The 19,187-nt window shown below is 38.2% G+C and overlaps 2 long non-coding RNA genes across 2 annotated transcripts; both read left to right on the top strand.

Annotated features, from left to right (window-relative positions):
• Positions 1-664: 664 nt before the first annotated feature.
• LOC130459290 (uncharacterized) lies at positions 665-2,464 on the top strand. Its single transcript, XR_008918587.1, has 4 exons — positions 665-852; positions 948-1,172; positions 1,905-2,095; positions 2,330-2,464. It is a non-coding gene; the product is annotated as an uncharacterized lncRNA (long non-coding RNA).
• On the top strand, positions 2,461-5,686 carry LOC130459291 (uncharacterized). Its single transcript, XR_008918588.1, has 3 exons — positions 2,461-2,520; positions 2,609-2,668; positions 5,436-5,686. It is a non-coding gene; the product is annotated as an uncharacterized lncRNA (long non-coding RNA).
• Positions 5,687-19,187: the final 13,501 nt, after the last annotated feature.

The raw sequence follows: 19,187 nt of genomic DNA, 5'->3' as shown, positions 1-19,187 counted from the left end.
ATGCCTGCATGTTCAACTGATTTTCTTTTTTTTCTTTTTTGCTGATAATGCATCTAGGTCGTAGTTCTCGTAGTGGAGGGACGCCTTTACATCATGCATCAAAACGTGGCCTGGAAAATACTGTGATATACAGTGTGGCCAGCATCTGATACAATTGTAGCATTCCGCGGCTACTATCATCGTAGCTCTGCTGTAGGGATTGTACTACCATGATAGTAGGATATTGACTTGGGGGGGGGGGGGAGGGAGTGTTATCACTATTATGGAGTACCTTTAGCTTCTTCCTCTACCTCTATTATCTTTCACCACGTTTCTTTCGTCTGCATTTTCTCTGTTAATTGCATCTTGTAAAATTTCCAAAATAGGCTAATGTTTTATCTATGGATCAGAGTATAACTTTTCTCGTAAAAAACAGGTAGCATCTTGTTTTTGAATCTCGTACCTTGTATTATGTGCCTTGAAAATTTGGGTAAATATTTGGAATGTTTTGGCAATGGTTTTTATCTTAACGTAGAAACCTCTTAAGAAATCTTAGATTTGGAAATGGGAATGGTCTGTTAAGATTTTGAGCTGAAGCTTCTCTGTTTATAGACTCCAAATGTATATATTAGGAATTCCATTTATTGATACAATAATTGTTTGTTCCTTTCAAGGTTTTTTTTCCTGGGAAAATATTCATTCAATTGAGAAACAAACATTGTGTTCCTTTTTCAATGGGAAGGTGGAAAATCGGACTCCGGATGTCTACAAGGAGATACGGACTTGGATTATGAAGAGGTTTCATGCCAATCCAAGCACAAACATTGAACTGAAAGATCTGTCGGAGCTGTTTATTGGGGATATAGATGCAAGGTAAGAAATTATGGAGTTTATAGATCATTGGGGTTTGATTAACTAACACCCTTTTCCTCAGAATGAGCCTAATGATGATGCCGATCCAAATACAGATGTTGACAAGGCAGAGCAAATAGACTCTTTAATTGAAAAGTTTTATCAGTTACAACATAAGCAATCCTCTGTACTATTAGTTCCAAGAGCCAACGTGTCAACAGCGGCAGTGCCTTCAGGCCTATTTCCGGAGTCGATCACAGAAGAGTTGGTAGAACAAGAGGGACCTGCAGTTGAGTATCATTGCAACTCTTCTTCTGTTGATTGTTCTTGCAGTTGAGCAGGTGGAGTTTCTCTGATTTGGCTGTTATTTCTGAGATCTTTGTTTGATTTTTATTATGCTAAGTAGACTCTTAATTGATTTGAGAATCTGAATCCTTTGTGGTTGAGTTAGACTTTGTTGTGTTTCTTCAATTGATATGCATGTTTGGACTTCTTTCTCCTTCGTCAAGAACTATAGATACCCAATATAGATGTCATTGTCGGTCAGGCCTAGATAGATGGGTGTTTTCTTGTCTTTCTGGAGTTTGGACTAGTAGAGAGGTTGCTTTTCTGTTTATTTATAAATATGCTTGTATTATATTGCGTTTTGTTTGTCATTTATGATTAATATGGGAATGAACTTTTAGTAGAATGTTGTCGTTACAGACAATTATTCGGTTCTTGGTAGAGAATTGGTGCTACAAAGTTCTATGTTTGTTCTTTGTCCACATTCGTGCTTAAAGTTCGGCACTCTGGTGGATGATTACTTAATGATGATCTGTAATTTCTATTACTAGCTACCTGTCAAGTATGGAATAACCCATTATTATGATCTGATTGCATAGTTTAGTTCTTGGAAGGGTGGTCAGGAAAGGCTCAGGCAGAAGATAAAAAATATGATGTACTATGAAAGATGCTGAATATGATGGACCCGTATTCTGATGCAAGTGCACGAACTCTGTTTTTCGTAGTTGAGCTAGTTTGTATGTAGTTAAAAAGTAACATCGACTGACAGCAGTAACTATGTGTTACAGGTGATGGGAAGGTCTTCACCAAATGACAAGCTACAGGCCTATAAAAGGACAGTCTGCTGGACCAGCGTAGGAGAAGTGCAGACATCGAGGATGATTTTTCGATGAAATTGGCTGATATGTTAAAATAGTTCAATGAATGCTCTAGTTCTTTGAGTAGGCACAGAGAGATGGACAGAGAGCTTGAATTGAAGGTAGAATCTTATCATCAGGAGTTATGTTTTGTCTATTTGACCAATCTAGATTTTCCAGGTTTACGTACTAATCTTCTTTTGTGATATAAAAGTACAATCTCTGCATCTGTTTCCAGATTCTTTACTTTTAGATTTCCAATATGTAGTTCAAAATCCCCATATATATATATTGCAGGCCATTTTGGTAATTCCAGCTGTTATCTTACCTAAATATTGTATTGTTATCTGCTACAGGAACACTAATGTCCCTGTCTTCCCTGAAGAAGTATGTGTCACCTAGTTGGGGGCAGCCATTTGTAGGAGCTAGCATTTTGGCAGTTTCAGGGAATGGAGCTAGCATTTGGAGAGAGGCTGAACTTGAATCTTGGGGGCAGAAGCAATGTCATTATCATTCGAGTGAGAGATCGAAGTAGACTGATCATAAGGTTAGAAGTTGTTCACTCTTCTCTTTTCATGCTATTTGACATCTTGTAGCTTCATTTTTGTAACATCTTTAAAGATTTATTATTATAGACTCTACGAAGGCTTGCTCAGAACCGTGAGGCAGCAAGGAAAAGCCGGTTGAGGAAAAAAGTAAGACATCTAATTTTGTTTCTTGCATGTACTTTGGTGTTGGTTAATTATTTAATTTGTTTTCTCATTTAATTAATTAATGGAATTAGCTGAAGAAGGATTCCATGTGGGGAAAAAATAAGTCATAAAGCTAATATGAAAATCGGCTAAGTTTCTACTTGTTTTTATTTTTTGGTCTTTAACATGCTCTTGTATTATCTTTCTTTTTCTTTCCCTCCCTTTTTCTTTTTTGGAAATAGGCATAGGTTGTTCTTGGATTTGGGTGGAAATAGGCATATGATTAGTTGTAACTTTCCAAGACTCAATCCAATCTATTTATGTACATTTGAGACTTGTTTGGCTATATAGGTCATATTTAGGCTAAAATGACATTTTCGCTCCCAACTTTGAACTAATGAACCTAAGAACTCATTTCAAACTTACTATATGATTTATATGATTAGCTTTAACTTTCCAAGACTCAATCCAATCTATTTATGCACATTTGAGACTTGTTTGGCCATTATAGGTCATAATTAGGCTAAAATGACATTTTTCGCTCCCAACTTTGAACTAACGAACCTAATGACTCATTTTATTCTTATTACATGATTAATATGCATAGTATTAACTTTATAAAACTCATTCTAATCTATGTATGCACATTTGAGACTTTGGTCGTTATAGGTCATAGTTAGGCTAAAATAAGTCATTTTCGCTCCCAATTCATAACTAGATAACCTAAGGATTCATTTCAAACTTATTACATGATTAATATGATTAGTTTTAAATTTCCAACACTCGTTCCAATCTATCTCTGCACATTCGAGACTTCTTTTGCCGTTATAGGTCATATATAGGCTAAAATGTCACTTTCGTTCCCAACTTTGAACTAACGAACCTAAAAACTCATGTCAAACTTAAATACATGATTCATATGATTAGTTTCAACTTTCCAAGACTTAATCCAATCTATTTGGTTTAGCATATTTTGGAATTAGTATGTGTTTAAAATTATCCAACCCCAGGCTAAAATGACATTTTCGCTCCCAACTTTGAACTTAAGAACCTAATAGCTCATTTTAAACTTATTATATGATAAATATGCTTAGTTTTAAGTTTCTTAGACTTATTATAATCTATTTATGCACATTTAATGCTTGTTTTATCGTTGTAGGTCATATTTAGGATAAAATAAGGTATTTTCGCTCCCAACTTTAAAATAAAGAACCTAAGGACTTATTTTAAACTTATTACATGTTTAATATGCTTAGTTTTAAGTTTCTAAGACTTATTCTAACTACTTATACACATTTAAGGCTTGTTTGGTCGTTATAGGACATATTTAGGCTAAAATGACATTTTCGCTCCCAACTATGAACCAAAGAACCTAAGGACTCATTTTAAACTTACTAAATGTTTTATATGCTTATTTTTAACTTTCTAGGACTCATTCCAATCCATTTATGCACATTTAAGGCTCATTGTGTCGTTATAGATCATATTTAGGCTAAAATGACATTTTCGCTCCCAACTTTGAACTTAAGAACCTAATGACTCATTTTAAACTTATTATATGATAAATATGCTTAGTTTTAAGTTTCTAAGACTTATTTTAATCTATTTATGCACATTTAATGTTTGTTTTATCGTTATAGGTCATATTTAGGCTAAAATGAGGCATTTTCGCTCCCAACTTTAAAATAAAGAACCTAAGCACTCATTTTAAACTTAATACATGTTTAATATGCATAATTTTAACTTTATAAGACTCGTTCCAATCTATTTATGCACCTTTAAGGCTCATTAGGTCGTTGTAGGTCATATTTAGGCTAAAGTGCCATTTTCGCTCCCAACTTTGAACTTAAGAACCTAATGACTCATTTTAAACTTATTATATGATTAATATGCTTAGTTTTAAGTTTCTAAGACTTATTCTAATCTATTTATGCACATTTAATGCTTGTTTGATAGTTATAGGTCATATTCAGGCTAAAATGAGGCATTTTCGCTCCTAACTTTAAAATAAAGAACCTAAGCACTCATTTTAAACTTAATACATGTTTAATATGCATAATTTTAACTTTATAAGACTCGTTCCAATCTATTTATGCACCTTTAAGGCTCATTAGGTCGTTGTAGGTCATATTTAGGCTAAAATGACATTTTCGCTCCCAACTATGAACTAAAGAACCTAAGGACTCATTTTAAACCTACTAAATGTTTTATATTCTAGTTTTAACTTTCTAGGACTCATTCCAATCCATTTATGCCCATTTAAGGCTCATTGTGTCGTTTTAGGTCATATTTAGGCTAAAATGATATTTTCGCTCCCAACTTTGAACTTAAGAACCTAAGGACTCATTTTTAAATTATTATATGATTAATAAGCTTAGTTTTGAGTTTCTAGGACTTATTCTAATCTACTTATACCCATTTAATGCTTGTTTGATCGTTATAGGTCATATCTAGGCTAAAATAAGGCATTTTCGCTCCCAACTTTAAAATAAAGAACCTAAGGACTCATTTAAAATTTATTACATGTTTAATATGCATAATTTTAACGATCTAAGACTCGTTCCAATCTATTTATGCACCTATAGGCTCATTGGGTCATTATAGGTCATATTTAGGCTAAAATGACATTTTCGCTCCTAACTTTGAACTAAAGAACCTAAGGACTCATTTTAGACTATTAGGACATTGTCATTAGTTTCTTGAATGTTAAAATGTGATATTTAATTTGTATTTAATCTAATGTTTAATTTAAATTTCTGTTTTTGTAAAGGTCTACACTCCGAGGATTGCGCCTTATGCGAGGAATTTGATGTGGTTCGTGAGCAATGGGCCAAGTTTTTTACCAGCAAGTATTTATTATTGGCTTTAGCGCGCTTGATCGAGTTGGTTTAGTTGTTATAGAATAAATTTTATATTAAAATGTATGTTTATGTTGAAATTGGAACATATATTTAAATGTAATATGTGCACTTAATTTGGTTTTGGGATATATAGTATACAAAACTCCAGTTGTTGTTTTTATATTTGTTATACAGGTTGCGTTATTCTATTATTGTTTTGACAGGTTTCTATATTTGGTGCAAGGCACTCTAGGTATCCCTAAACAAAATTAGAATTTTCCCGCCAAAAGTGCTTTGTTGCAGCGTACATATATATTGTACGCTGCAACAAGGGAAAAAAATTTCGCAAAAATTCAGACTTGTTGCAGCGTACAAATAAATGTACGCTGCAAAAAGTTGAGTCTTTTGCAGCGTACATATATATGTACGTTGCAACAAGTCCAAATTTTTGCCAATTTTTTGGCACTTGTTGCAGCGTACATCTAAAAGCCCGCTGCAACAAATCACTTTTTGCAGCGAACTTGTACGCTGCAACAAGTTCAGACTTGTTGCAGGCCCCCCAGTTGCAGCATACGATGTACGCTGCAACAGGGGTCTAAAAGCCCGATGCAATAAGGGTTTTTTCTACTAGTGATAAAGCATGAAACGTAGTTAACTCCATGTGAAATTACCTTGGTTTTGGCAATAGTGTCAAAGTCTCATGTCTCGCCTGGTTTTCACCATTGCCACAAGAATCATCAATAATCTACAAAAAAGCATTTTAATATGTAAATTAGATATGCCACATTTTCAGGTAATGATACACTATTGCATAGCCGATGCAGCTCTGATCAGTACTGTTTACCGTATTAAAATTCTCTAATCATTGGTCGCTTTGCTCCACTCCACACTTATCTACTCTGATTGCAAGATAGTGTAATTTTTAAATAACATACATGACAGTTAATGAAAGAATGCACCCATGAATTACATCATGTTAAAGTACTACATTAGCTTCTGCCTTCTGGCTAACAAAAAAAGGTCTACAAGAAGCTCTTAACATGTTCCAGAATCCATACTTCAAGAAGTAACTTAATTGCACGAGTACATCCTAGACACTATAACAGGTGCAGTAAAACTTTTCTATATAAATTGGTCCTATATATCCCAGTATCTCACCAGACAGAAAACTCATTATATATTGAAGTAAAGTACAAATCTGGTTGAGAAAAAGAAATTCATCCTGGCTCTAATTGGCAGTTAGCTCATGAGTGGTCTAGATTCTAGAATATACAAGTCATAGAGTCATAGAGTAGAAGACCCACAAGGGTGAAGTATTTTAACCAAAAAAATATGTGAAGCTCCAATTATTTCCCAAAAGAAACAGAAAAGACAACTGTTGATACTTGATACTGAGTAAAATCTAATCACCACCTGGCACACACTCCCCAAAACTTCATCCAGTAAACAATAACCAAACAACTGGAAGTAGCAATTCGGCTTCATCGTTAATGTGATATAATGTTTCTTTCCTCTTACTTTATTTTGAGGGCGGGAGGGGGTTTGTTTAGCGTTTCTAATTGATTGTTATTGTAAGAAATATAAGGTATTTCAGATTTATGCTTTATAAGTTGTTACTACTTCATACATACACATGTCCATTTGACAACCTATGAAAATATATGTTTGTTATGTGTATAAAATTTATTTTCTTTAGGCCCCTTTGTTAATCTGAAGCTTTTTGTTTGAAGGTTGAAAAATTAGACAGAGAAATCAGATATATACACCTCAGTCAGAACGGATTTTCATATAGGAATATATCTTGCCCTACTCTTCATCCAATTTCATTTAGTTCTTTTATATTCTATTTTTCCAAGAGTTGTTGATAAAGACCTATAATGTAGGAATAGAGTTCCAATTTTAGAAAGCAGACTATATTTTGTACTTGTATAGTTTTTTACCTTGTATTACTTGGTAACTTCGGTTTCTCTTTTGTAGCATATACTATTAGGGAATGTAAGTTTACTTTTTAGGAAGAAAATGTTACATGGTGCATTTTTTAGGAGGTTCCTTCAAGCTGTTATAGTTGTAGCCCTCGTAGGTTGAATAGCTACCTACAGAATTATACATCAGTTATCAAACACTTTGATTGTAAACATTTTCCAATGGATATATTTATATTCACCTTTCCTTCCTTCTAATTTATACTGTTTTTTGATTGGAAATTCTGACTTCGGAGGGCTGCTATTTCCATTTACTTATTTGGCAATTGAACCCATTCATTCTACCTCCCATGAGGGAAACTACTACAAATTGGTCACAAATCTAGATGTCATATACTGAATCCTTAGTAGCACAAAAATATATAGAACGTGAGTCCATTATCAACTAAAACACAATAGTGCTACACTGCTACATGCACATACAATTTCACTGGACAAGCTACCTAATATCACTGTATGTATCATCCTTCCATTAATGTGTTCAACCAAGAAAATTCAATAAAGCAAAAGAGAGAAACACCAATGCAGCTGGAAGTTAGCCACTGCACTGAAACAACCATTTCAATTTCTCACATTTTCTTTTTTCATAACATGGGAAAAAATCATACTCAATCAAACTAGAAAATATCAGACACAATCAAACTGGAAAAAAATAAGACCCAATCAAACTGGAAAAAATCAGACACTTCGTATTATTATTGTCATATTCTACTCTCTCTCCTTTGCTCTTTATTTATGAAATTGGAAACCATTTAGTCATCAATTTCAGATTTTCAAAGGAATTAGGACAAAATGCTAGAACAGTAAATCATACTTTGAATAATATGTTTCTAATACCATAACTAACTCACCTGCATTAATGAATATTCTGAGGGGTATACAAGATTTCGAACACTCACGATCAAACCGTCTTGTACAAGAATTTACAATATATGTTCATTCGGTGATGTGATAATAACTTTGTTTAAACTTATCTTAATTCTTTTTAATACCAAAACTCCTGGAAGTACCAACAATTGGATTTCTGAAAAAATTGACGAGCTTACAACTGTTGACCCTATGATGATGTTTCTAAGATAATTCTCATTAGTTAGAGTGATCAAATACCGACATTAAATCCAATTGACGGAGAAGTGCAGTACCCTCGTATACATTTATAAATCCAATTGACAGAGAAGTGCAGTACCCTAGCATATTGTTTTGTTCAGCATTTATAACTCCATTAAGGTCAAAGTACTCAAAAGATACCTAATGTCTTAAGAATCTTAACATAAAGACTATGATGGCGGATACTAAGCTCCAAAAGAGCCATTTATTCCATATCAATATATCATACTCTGAGATAGTCAAATGCTCTTTAATAGTCTCCAAAACCCAATTGATATGGAGTATAGATTCCTCCCTCTAACTTCTAAAGGCTCCATTCCCTTTGCTAAGAGTGCAAAGAAAACCCTTCAACATTAACAGGTAAAATGAAATTACAAAATGACAATTCAGCCATACCTATCAAATCACGCGTCAAGATAGTAAGATAAAATTTCACCTAATTCAGCTTTGTATGCACCCATAACATAAAAAATAAATTGTAAGGACGATAAAAGGATGATATGCATATCTTCAGGACATCTACTGAAAGTCTGAGATACATTATTGATATTTCATTCTAGAAAAAACTGATGCAAAGAAAAGGAGAAACTAAAAGAAAATAACTCCAAAAAAAGACATACATCCCTACTATCAAAACAAATGTCGAGCATAATTCTCCAAACCTCACAAAAAATTGGAAAACAACTCTAATTTCATAATTCCCCAAATTGCAACAAATACAACTCAATTAACAAATTTCAAAATGGTCTATGATATTTAAACAATAATTAGAACTCCAAAATAATTATTTATTTTAAACCCTAAAATCGAATTGACTCGCAAATCAATAGGAAAAAGAACTCCAAATTCATCTAAAACCCTAACATAGAAACACAATACTTGAATTAGATGGGGTAATTAGCCGAGGAAGTGAGAAGCTAGAGAAACCGCAGAGAAGCGTAGAAAAGAACAAGCAATGGGGAAATATAAACTTCATCTAATCAGGGAGCTAGTATAATTTAAACAATCAAGAAACTCTCAAATTAACAATAAAGCATACAATTTCTGCAACAAAAGTTACAAAAGAACCTAACCTGGAAGATCGAGTTACTAGAGAAAATGCATCCCATACACCAAGGAAGCAGCAAATAAAAAATCAGAGGATGCTCTCCAATAAAAAAAAACCAGAGGAAACAACGAATTTAACTTGAATTTGTTGGCCGAATTGTGATTCAATTGGGATTTTCCATGAATATATAAAATGAAGTGAGATAAAAGTGGGATGAACTGGGAGGATTGAGAGATTTGATTGGAATTCATTAATGGTGCTGAAGGTGAGGAGGAGTGAAGACGGATTCATCAGGAAATCTGATAGATGGAGGTTAGGTTTTGGAGGTAGATCGGTGAGGAGGTTGAGGGAAACGTGGGAGATGGAGTGAGTGTAAAGCGCGATTCATCGAAAATTTTAGGAGAATTAGGCGGGATTTTGTTTTGCCTGAATGTATAATTGGTTTTGCGGGCTTAAAAACATGTGGGTTCCACGTGTTTTTTTTTTTGCTAGTAGCGACGCTTTAGACCGTCGTAATATATTTCGGCTCTCTAAAGCGTCGTAATTTGCAAATTAATATTCGCGGCCCCAAAGCTCCTGCGACCCTTTGTCACACTGTCGCAATTATTCCGTCTAAATATGTACTCTTTTCTTGTAGTGAATCCTAATTTTGCTAGGCAACCTAGAGGGCCCTCCATGTATGGTCCCCACCAAGGCTATGGCCAAGGAAGTGGGTATGATAGCCAAAATCGAGGTGGCTATAGAGCACAAGGCTATCAAAGCCAAGCGCCCTATGGTCAATCTCAAGGTTTTGGAAATCAAAGCCAATACAACCAAGGGAGTTATAATCCCAACCATCAAGGTGGAGGGGGTTATAACTACTCTTATGGGAAATTTAGGGGTGCCTCAAGTGGGGGTTATCCTTTGAACTCGGGAGGTCCTTATGGTGCATCTCAATCGCCACCTCCCGGGTTCAATGGACCGAGGACCTTTGGCAACCAATATCAAGCAAACCTTAGTGGTTATGGCGTTGCACCTCCACCACTCCCGCTTCTCAAGTCTAATCTTGAGGCTCTCATGGAGTCGTTTGTGGGGGCGCAAGCCAAGAAGAATGTCGAGTTTGAGGATGGATTCAAACAATCCAACACTCACTTGAAGATGATTGAGACCCAACTATCTCAACTTGAAAGTACCTTTAGGGAACATCATGCGCATGCTTGTCTCCCACCCCAAAGTCATGCTCCAAGGCAAATGAATGCCATAGTGACAAGGAGTGGGAAGATCTTAGATGATTCTCCTCGAGCTAGTAAGGTTTCTAAGCCTAATGGGAAGGATCAAGAGGGAGTCATTGAGTCTAGTGACAATAATGTGGTAGAAGAGGAGCCTCCCATCAATGATGTAGGTGAAACTCCTATACCAAAGGAGGCAACTCTCCTACCTCTCCTCACTCCTAAACTTCTCTATCCCCAAAGATTCATAAGGCACAAGTTGGACGTGCAATCCTCAAAATTCCTTGATGTTCTTCGAAATTTGCACATCACCCTCCCCTTTACGGAAGCATTGAAACAAATGCCTACCTACTCAAGATTTTTCAAGGAAATCTTGAGTGGGAAGCGAGATTGCGACGTAAAGGAGACGGTGAACCTCACCGAGAATTGTAGTGCTATCATTCTCAACCAAATGCCACCCAAACTCAAAGACCCGGGAAGTTTTTCTATCCCATGTGCTATTAAGGAGCTTGAAATAAGCAATGCCTTGTGTGATTTGGGTGCTATTGTTAGTATACTACCTTATTCGGTGTTTGCCAAGCTTGACGTTGGAGATCTTGTCCCAACCAACATCACCTTGCAACTTGCCGACCGTTCGGTCAAGTATCCTATTGGCAAGGTTGAGGATGTTCCACTAGTTGTTGGCGAGCTTACTTTCCTTGTGGATTTCGTCGTCTTGGACATTGATGAGGATGCCCATACCCCCATTATCTTGGGGAGGCCATTTTTGGCCACCGCGGGTGCTCTTATCGATGTGCAAGAAGGACTAATCACTTTGAAAGCGGGAGACGCCAAGGCTAGTTTCAAGCTTGCAATTGATGAACATTGTTGCTCTAAAATGAAAAGTTGCATGAAAATTGACACTCTTGCTTGTGTTGAGAACAACCACTCTTGTGGTAATTCTTCTAACGATTTTTATGTTTCTAAGTGTGCTAATGAGCTTTCTAGGTCCTCTCTTGATGACAAGGATGTCCATGGAGTCCCAAAGGCGCTTGGGGATGAGCTTGATGATGTTGTAACCATCCCCGAGATATTTGAAATGCATGTTGATGATGATAATGGAGCTAAACCCTCCAAAGTGTTTCATGGATCGGCTAAGAAAGCCAAGCAGTCCAAGAAAGCTAAGAGTCCATCGAGTCCCGAGGAGGGGCATGTTGGTGGATTATTTGGTTTCCGCCTCTTGAATGATGATGTCGGTAAGATCTTTGTGCCCAAAGGGGCAAAGAAATGCATGTTGACTAGTGTTGACCTTAGGTTGGTTGTGTTCGACCCCCCTTGACCTTTTTGGGGGGGGGGGGGGGTCCGTCAAGCTAATGACGTTAAACGAGCGCTACCGGGAGGCAACCCGTGTATTGATCTCATTCTTGTCCCCCCATGAGTTTTGGGGGGATTCGTCAAGCTAATGACGTTAAACGAGCGCTACCCGGGAGGCAACCCGGTTGTCTAACTCTTGTCCTAATTTGTTTTTGTTCTTAAATTTTTGTTTTCATATTTTTATTTTTCTTTTTTAATAAATAAGTATGATGAGATGGGGGTGCATTAGTTGAGCATGGGCCAAAAGGCATTATTCCAGTTCTGTGCGATCGCACAGCTGATTCGTGCGGTCGCACAAAACTGGAAATTTGAGTCAGTAGCTCCCCGCAGTTTCGTGCGATCGCGCTCGTCTTCTGTGCGATCGAGCTCGAGCCAGTGCGATCGCATGAATATTTTGTGCGCTCGCACAGATATGCGTCGTGCGATCGCACGGTTATTTTGTGCGCTCGCACGGGTCGGGCAACCCGGTTCTGCGATCGTGTTTATCAGGAAACACACCCCTTTCTTTTTCATTTCTTACTTTCATTTTTCATTTCTTCACCATCTCTCCACTTTTCTCTCTACTCAAACTCCTCAAATTCCATTTCCTACTCAATCCCACTCACACATTTCACTCTAAATCACTCACATTCACAAATTCATCTTCTTCCCTCACTTCAAAACCAATAATTTTAGATTTCTTCTCAAAAACCCCCAATTTTTAGGATTTGTGTGAACTTTGATTTTATGATTCTTTGTTGCAATTGGAGCTTTGGAGTTTGCTTTTGGGCGATCTTGTCTTCCTCCCTTACTTTTGGTGACGATTTCTAACCCTTCTTTCTCCATTTTTCTTTACATTTAGGCTCATTGTTCATATTATTTGAGTGAAATTCTGAAATTTTTGATTTTGATTGTTTGGATTTGCATGTTTGTTTTTGTGTTTATTGCTTGATAGTCTAGGCTTGCTATGCATGTTTCATTGTTAATATTTGTAAAGACTAGTCTATTGGTAGATTTTTGGTAAAATGTTGGTGGAATTCTAGTTGGGTTGCTGTTTTTGGTTGATGAGGATTGTTTGAAGTACTCTTGTTCGCATTGAACTTGAGTGGTGCATTGGTACTTGTTTGTGATAGTTTTAATAGTAGATTGTAGTTTTTTTTGACTAACTTAGTTTTTCCTTTTGCTTTGGATTGTGTTTTTTTCTTACTTGTGTGTAGATTTTTGCTCCCTACGGCTCATCATGAAGACAAAACGATTAAAGAAGGGACCTAACTCCCAACCGAACAAGCGCAAGGCTATCACCCCTCCGGCCTTCGAGACTTACAGAATTTCATTTCCGGAGCAACGGTCTTGGACTTACTTTGAGGAATTGTCTAAGCAAAACATCCGCCCGACAAAATTCTATGACAAGAAGGCCGTTCAAACTTTGGGGTTTGAGAAGGAGCTTAACACTTTGATTGAGGGGCTCGATCTCGAGGAGTTTGTGGGAATGAGTACCAAGACTTACAAGAGGGTCACTCTCGAGTTTCTTGCCTCGGCTAGGAGGCGTCGAGTTCATGAGAATGGAAAAGAGTCGGTCGAGCTTCATTTTCAAGCATTCAATAATCAACATGTGCTCACCGACGAAGCGATCAATGATTTCTTCACTATCTACCCAAACCGGGGTCTTTCGTTAACCCGGTGGCAGAGTGTGCGGATTCTTATGATGAGAATATTTGGTGGGGAGAGCTCACAGGAGAGGAGAAGAAGTTCATTTCCTCCTCGGCGAAGTCATCTTTTTTTCATCACCCCGCCACCCGTTACTTGAACCGCATGCTCCTATACGCGGTCTTTGCAAAAGGGGCCACCGGATCCTTGTCAAGTCCGGAACTTGGGGCCCTATGGCTAGCTACTGAAAAGGATGAAGGGATCTTGGATTTTGGGCAGCTTTTGATCACCCGGATAATTGAGCATCGTGACGGGAAACCAACTAGTGGGGATATTCTATTAGGTGGGATGCTCACTCTTCTCTTGGGGGCACTCTCCGGTGATCCTTATGAGCACACCCTAGTTGAGTTGGATGAGGTTCCCGGAGGGGAGTTCCTTGACTTGAGGACGCTCTCCAATGCCAAGTGGATCAAGGCTACAAAGAATGATAAGTATATTTGGACTGTGAAGCAACGAGATTGATGCATTCTCCCCAATCCTACCATCACTTCTTGGACTCCCAATGTCCGGTATTTGCTTCCCCGCGATCCTCAATTCATTGCCCAAGAACAACGGTTTCCTCCTCCTCAACCCGCTCCCGCTCCGGAGTCTCTTCCCCGTGGTCATCCTCCTATCTCGGAGCCTTCCCCTAATGAGGGTGGTACGTCCTTTTCCTCCTCTCCTTTTGATTTCCATGGCTTGCAATCTACCCTTGCGGCTATCTTGCAAGGACAAGAGAACCAAGCTCATACCTTGGCTTCTTTTGCTCCTCGAGGGAGCCGCACGGGGGATTCTTATCCCGATTATGACTCGTCCTACTACGGTAGGCGGTGTACGACTTCCATGTTGACAACGGGGACTTTGCCCCCTATGTCAACTATCCTTATCACCCTCCCCAACAAGGGCCCATCCCTAGTTGGAATGAGGAGCGTACACCCACTTACCCGTATTGGACGGGCCCATCCCAACCCGGTGTCACTCCTCCCTCTTTTCCGCCTTATGATTATACCATGATGGGCGGGAGTGACTACCGCGGTGACCCCATGTATCCCACCTCCCCACTGGTAGATCGGCCAGATGGTTGGCCCGAGGATTTCACCGGGTGGCCTAGGGGGTACACGGGAGGTTGGGATGGTCCCCGAGGAGAGCCACCCCATGGCAATTACCCCCTTCGGCCCGAATATGGTTGTCCGCCTTTTACCGATGCTTCGGGGCCCGATGTGGACCCCACCTACAATTTCACCCCGTTCACCGCCGATGAGGCTCGTGCTCATCGCCTTGAGCGGGATGACTATTGGAGGGTTTATGATTCGAAGGGTAAGGCGCATGCCCCGGGTCCTTGTTCTTAGGGTTCACTCCATTTCTCCCTCATCTTGATGTGATGGTATGCTTGCGATTAGCTTGGGGGAGAAATGCGGAGTGGGGGTTTGCTTAGGGATCTTTTGAAGCTTGTTGGTGTTGTTGGTCTTCTTGCCGCTTCGTGTGGTTGTACATATGATGATGATGAGTCTATGATGATACTTTTGGTGTGTTTTGGCCATTTGGCCCTTGTCTACTCACATTTTTTCTTGCTTGTTTTTTAGCATTATTTTGGTATGTTTCATTGCGGTGGGTTCACACTTCCACCTTATGCCTTGTCCGTCTTTATTTTGGTGAGTTTGTTCAGGTTTTAACGGCTCTTTGCGGGACTTGCTCCCACGACAATTCCGGTAACATCCTTCTAACTTTATTGCATACTTTAGGGGACGGGCATACATCATGTTGGGGAATTTGGTTGGATGGGTAGTTGTGCCCCTCCTTGCTTGGTTTTAAGCCTTGAGGACATGGCCTAATTCTAGCTTGGGGGGAGTTTTGTTGTGTGGTTGCCTACTTGTTGTTGCTCATTGCTATGAATCATACCATTATGTGCTTGTTTCTTTGTTTTTAGTTTGATTTAGTTTGATTTTAGTTTCTTTTCTTTTTGTTTGTTTTGTTTGTTTCTTTTTGTTTCCCTTTTTGGTGTGTTTTCTTATTTTCTTCCTTTTTCTTTTTGTTTTGATTTCCTTTTCGTCAAGGCAAGTTTTTCTAGGTTTTCTTAGGCAATATTCTTGATTGGGGCATATAAAATTGGAACTTGTAGATTAGAATGCTTTTATTCCTAATTGGTAGATTTTTACACGGTTCTTAATGTCTTGGGTCGAGTCTAGGATTTGGTGTCAAGAAAGTTGGTTGAACTATGGGTAGCATGCGTCATGAACTCTTGGCTTGTGGTAAGATGGTGTCGATTTCTCTAGTGATTTGAAGCCGGAGAGAATGGTATTTGCTCCCTTGTGAGGTTCATGTTCAAAAAAATTAGCCCAAACACATTTTCATATATTGAGTGGCATGGATCCTTAGCATTGACTTTCTTGTCTCCCGAGTTTGACCATTTCCTTCCCGAGACCGCGACCAAACTACTTTAGGGGACGATAGAGGCATTCCTTTCGGTGACTATTTTTCTTTTTAATTTAGGACTTTGTTTTCTATTTTTCATATATTTTTGTTTGCATTTGCCCCTTTGCTAGCCATTTGAGCCTTGACCCTTCATTTCTTATGAGCACATTACAAGCCTAATAGCCTTTGTTTTATTTTCACCCTTAGAAGTGATAGTGAAGCTTAGAGTTATGATGCTTGTTGTTTTGGATTGATTATGCAAAGTTGAGGAATGAATGTTGTTTTGTATGAATGGCAAAGTTTTGGAAGAATGTTGTATATAGTGAATAAGTGATGCAAAAGCAAAAAGAGAGTAAAGTTTTGAAAAAGCCAAAAAAAAAATATAGAGAAAAACAAGGCATGAAAAGTTTCATTTGAAACACAAAAAAGAGGAAAATCAAATCAAGGAAAAAATGCAAAAAGAGTTGTAGTTTAGAATTGTTGTTGAATAAGCTTGGGGGTACCCCAAATAAGTGGTACGAGTTTGTGTTTGGTTCAAAATGCTTGAGTTTAGTTCTATCATTGCGCTTCACTTTAGGTATGAGCACCAAATTGCCAAATTTGTTCCGCACCTTACCCCTAGCCTACGTTACGCCCTAAAAGCCCTCTTGACCCTTTAGAGTTGAGTCATTGTCGGTGGAGGGAGGATTTGGTCAAGCCTAAGGAACAAGGTTGTCATGCTAAGATATCGGGTAGCCTAATATTGATTTTTTGGCGCCTTCGCGGTGTCTTGAGACGCTATTCTCAAGGGTGGATAAGATCTAGAGATTTGACGTGGTATGCCCTGATGTAGGGGGATTGACTAGTGCTTGCCCTTAGTTCGCTTTACTTGATGCTCGAATCTTTCACTCGATTTAGGACATTAGTTAGCGTGTACTCATTTATTTGATTAAGTAATATTAGTGTTCTTCTATACTTGTTCCATAATAAGGCCCATCTTGGATTTTGTAGTTTAATTTCTTTTCTTTTCTTCTTCTTTTCTTTCTTTCTTTTCTTGGTTTGTGTTTTCCATTTTAGTCTTGCCTTGATTAGATTTGCTAGATTTTGATTTTGGTAAATTTTTAGAATTGGATTAGTTGCTCATTCTTCCCTAGTTGAGTTTTGTTTGCTAGAGACAACAAACGCTTAGCTTGGGGGAGTTTGATGAGCGGCATTTATGTCGCTCTAAGCCTAGGATTTTGTAGAATTTGATTATGCTTTTTGATAGTTTTGCATAGTTTTGTTGCATTTTTATCCCCTTATTCCATCTTTGTACTTTTCAGGTAAAAATGTTGAAAATGATGAAAAATGGCTGAGAATTGCTCGAACAGGGCCCGTGCGATCGCACGGAGTTTATGTGCGTTCGCACGGGTCAGAAAAGTTGCCTCCAAAGTCAAGCAGGTTCGTGTGCTCGTGCCCCAAGAGTGTGTGTTCGCACAAATCTGGAAAAGCGATGCAGGAACTATATGGGAATTTGTGCGACCGCACCAGAGAAGAGCTCGTTCGCACGAATCTGGAAAATCGATGCAGGAATTATGAGTGATTTTGTGCGATCGCACCACAGAGGAGCCCGCTCGCACGGAATTTCGGTGGGCTCGCACTGAATTCCTGTGCGAGCACATGAGGATTTATGAAGAATTGGCCAAGTCAAAACCGTGCGATCGCACGGTTGCTGAGCACGATAGCACGGATCGAAGGAGGAGAATCGTCGCTGAGCTTGTTCGCATGGAATCACAGCACGATCGCACAGGTGCGATCGCAGCTGGGTATGCCCGTTCGCACGGCTGCGCGGGATTCAGTTTTCGAGTTTAAATCTCTTATTTTCGGGGTTTAGTAAAAATAGAATTTTCTTTATTTTCATTAACAATTAATTTCAGAAATACATTTTAGGAGGTTTTAGATATTTTGCTCTTCAAGCTAGTGTTCTAGAGAGAGAAACTCATTGATTTCAAGCTTCAAATCTGTAATTCCTTCAACTCTTCTTTTTTTCTTGCAATTTAATTCTTAGTTTCTTAATTCTTGCTCTTGCTTTGTTGTTGCTTGTTCTTCAATTCCTTAATTTCTTGAATTCTTGATTTCATTGATTGAAGTTACTTTGATTTTCAATTTGTGATTTGATTATGCAATTGAACTATTAATTCTCTTCTCCTACTCCTTCAATTTCATGCTTGCTAGCTTAGAATTAATGGATTGCTTGATTTCTAGAATGGCTAGTGAGTAGAATTAGGTTAGGGAAAGGGGAGAATCTAGGGGCTTAATTAGGGGAAATTGTTGATTGATTGTTGGTTGATTCATGTGATTAAATATGATTTGATGATAGGATATCCATGCTAGTTGAGTGGTAGTTGCAAATGCTATTCGATTAGATTCACATGGAACCATAGGATAGGTTTGGCGAGAGATTGTGGGCCTATCTTGTGTGATGAATTGGCGGTGCCTATTATATGCTAGTTCGTTTAATCTAGGATTAGGCGAGAGCTCTTCCGTGGATTAGACGCTTAGCGTTCCCTATCCGAGAGGTGGCGGGTTCGTCTTTAGATGCCATTTGCCTAATCACCATTTTGTTGCATGAACACCATTGCTAGATAGTTGAATTCATTTCCCCCTGTTTCCTTAGCCTATCCTCGACTCCCTAACGTTTCCCTTTCTTGATTCAATTTTTCAATAATTCTTAGTTTTAGATTCTTAAAAGTGACAATTCAAAACCAAATCCTTGTTCGAACTAGATTGACTTTCAAACTCAATAACCACCGTTTCTTTGGGACAATCCCTTTGAAGGAAATAATACCCTTGGTCCAAGTATGCATTAAATATCAAGTCTAATAAATGCGGTTCAGTATTAATTAACAAGTTAATAATTCAGTGAGATCAAGTGAGCTGAATGCCTAG

Source organism: Spinacia oleracea, chromosome 4 (genome assembly GCF_020520425.1).
Source record: "Spinacia oleracea cultivar Varoflay chromosome 4, BTI_SOV_V1, whole genome shotgun sequence".
Classification (NCBI taxonomy): domain Eukaryota; kingdom Viridiplantae; phylum Streptophyta; class Magnoliopsida; order Caryophyllales; family Amaranthaceae; genus Spinacia; species Spinacia oleracea.
The sequence above is the reverse complement of the archived record's forward strand: the minus strand, read 5'-3'. Positions and strand labels throughout refer to the sequence as shown.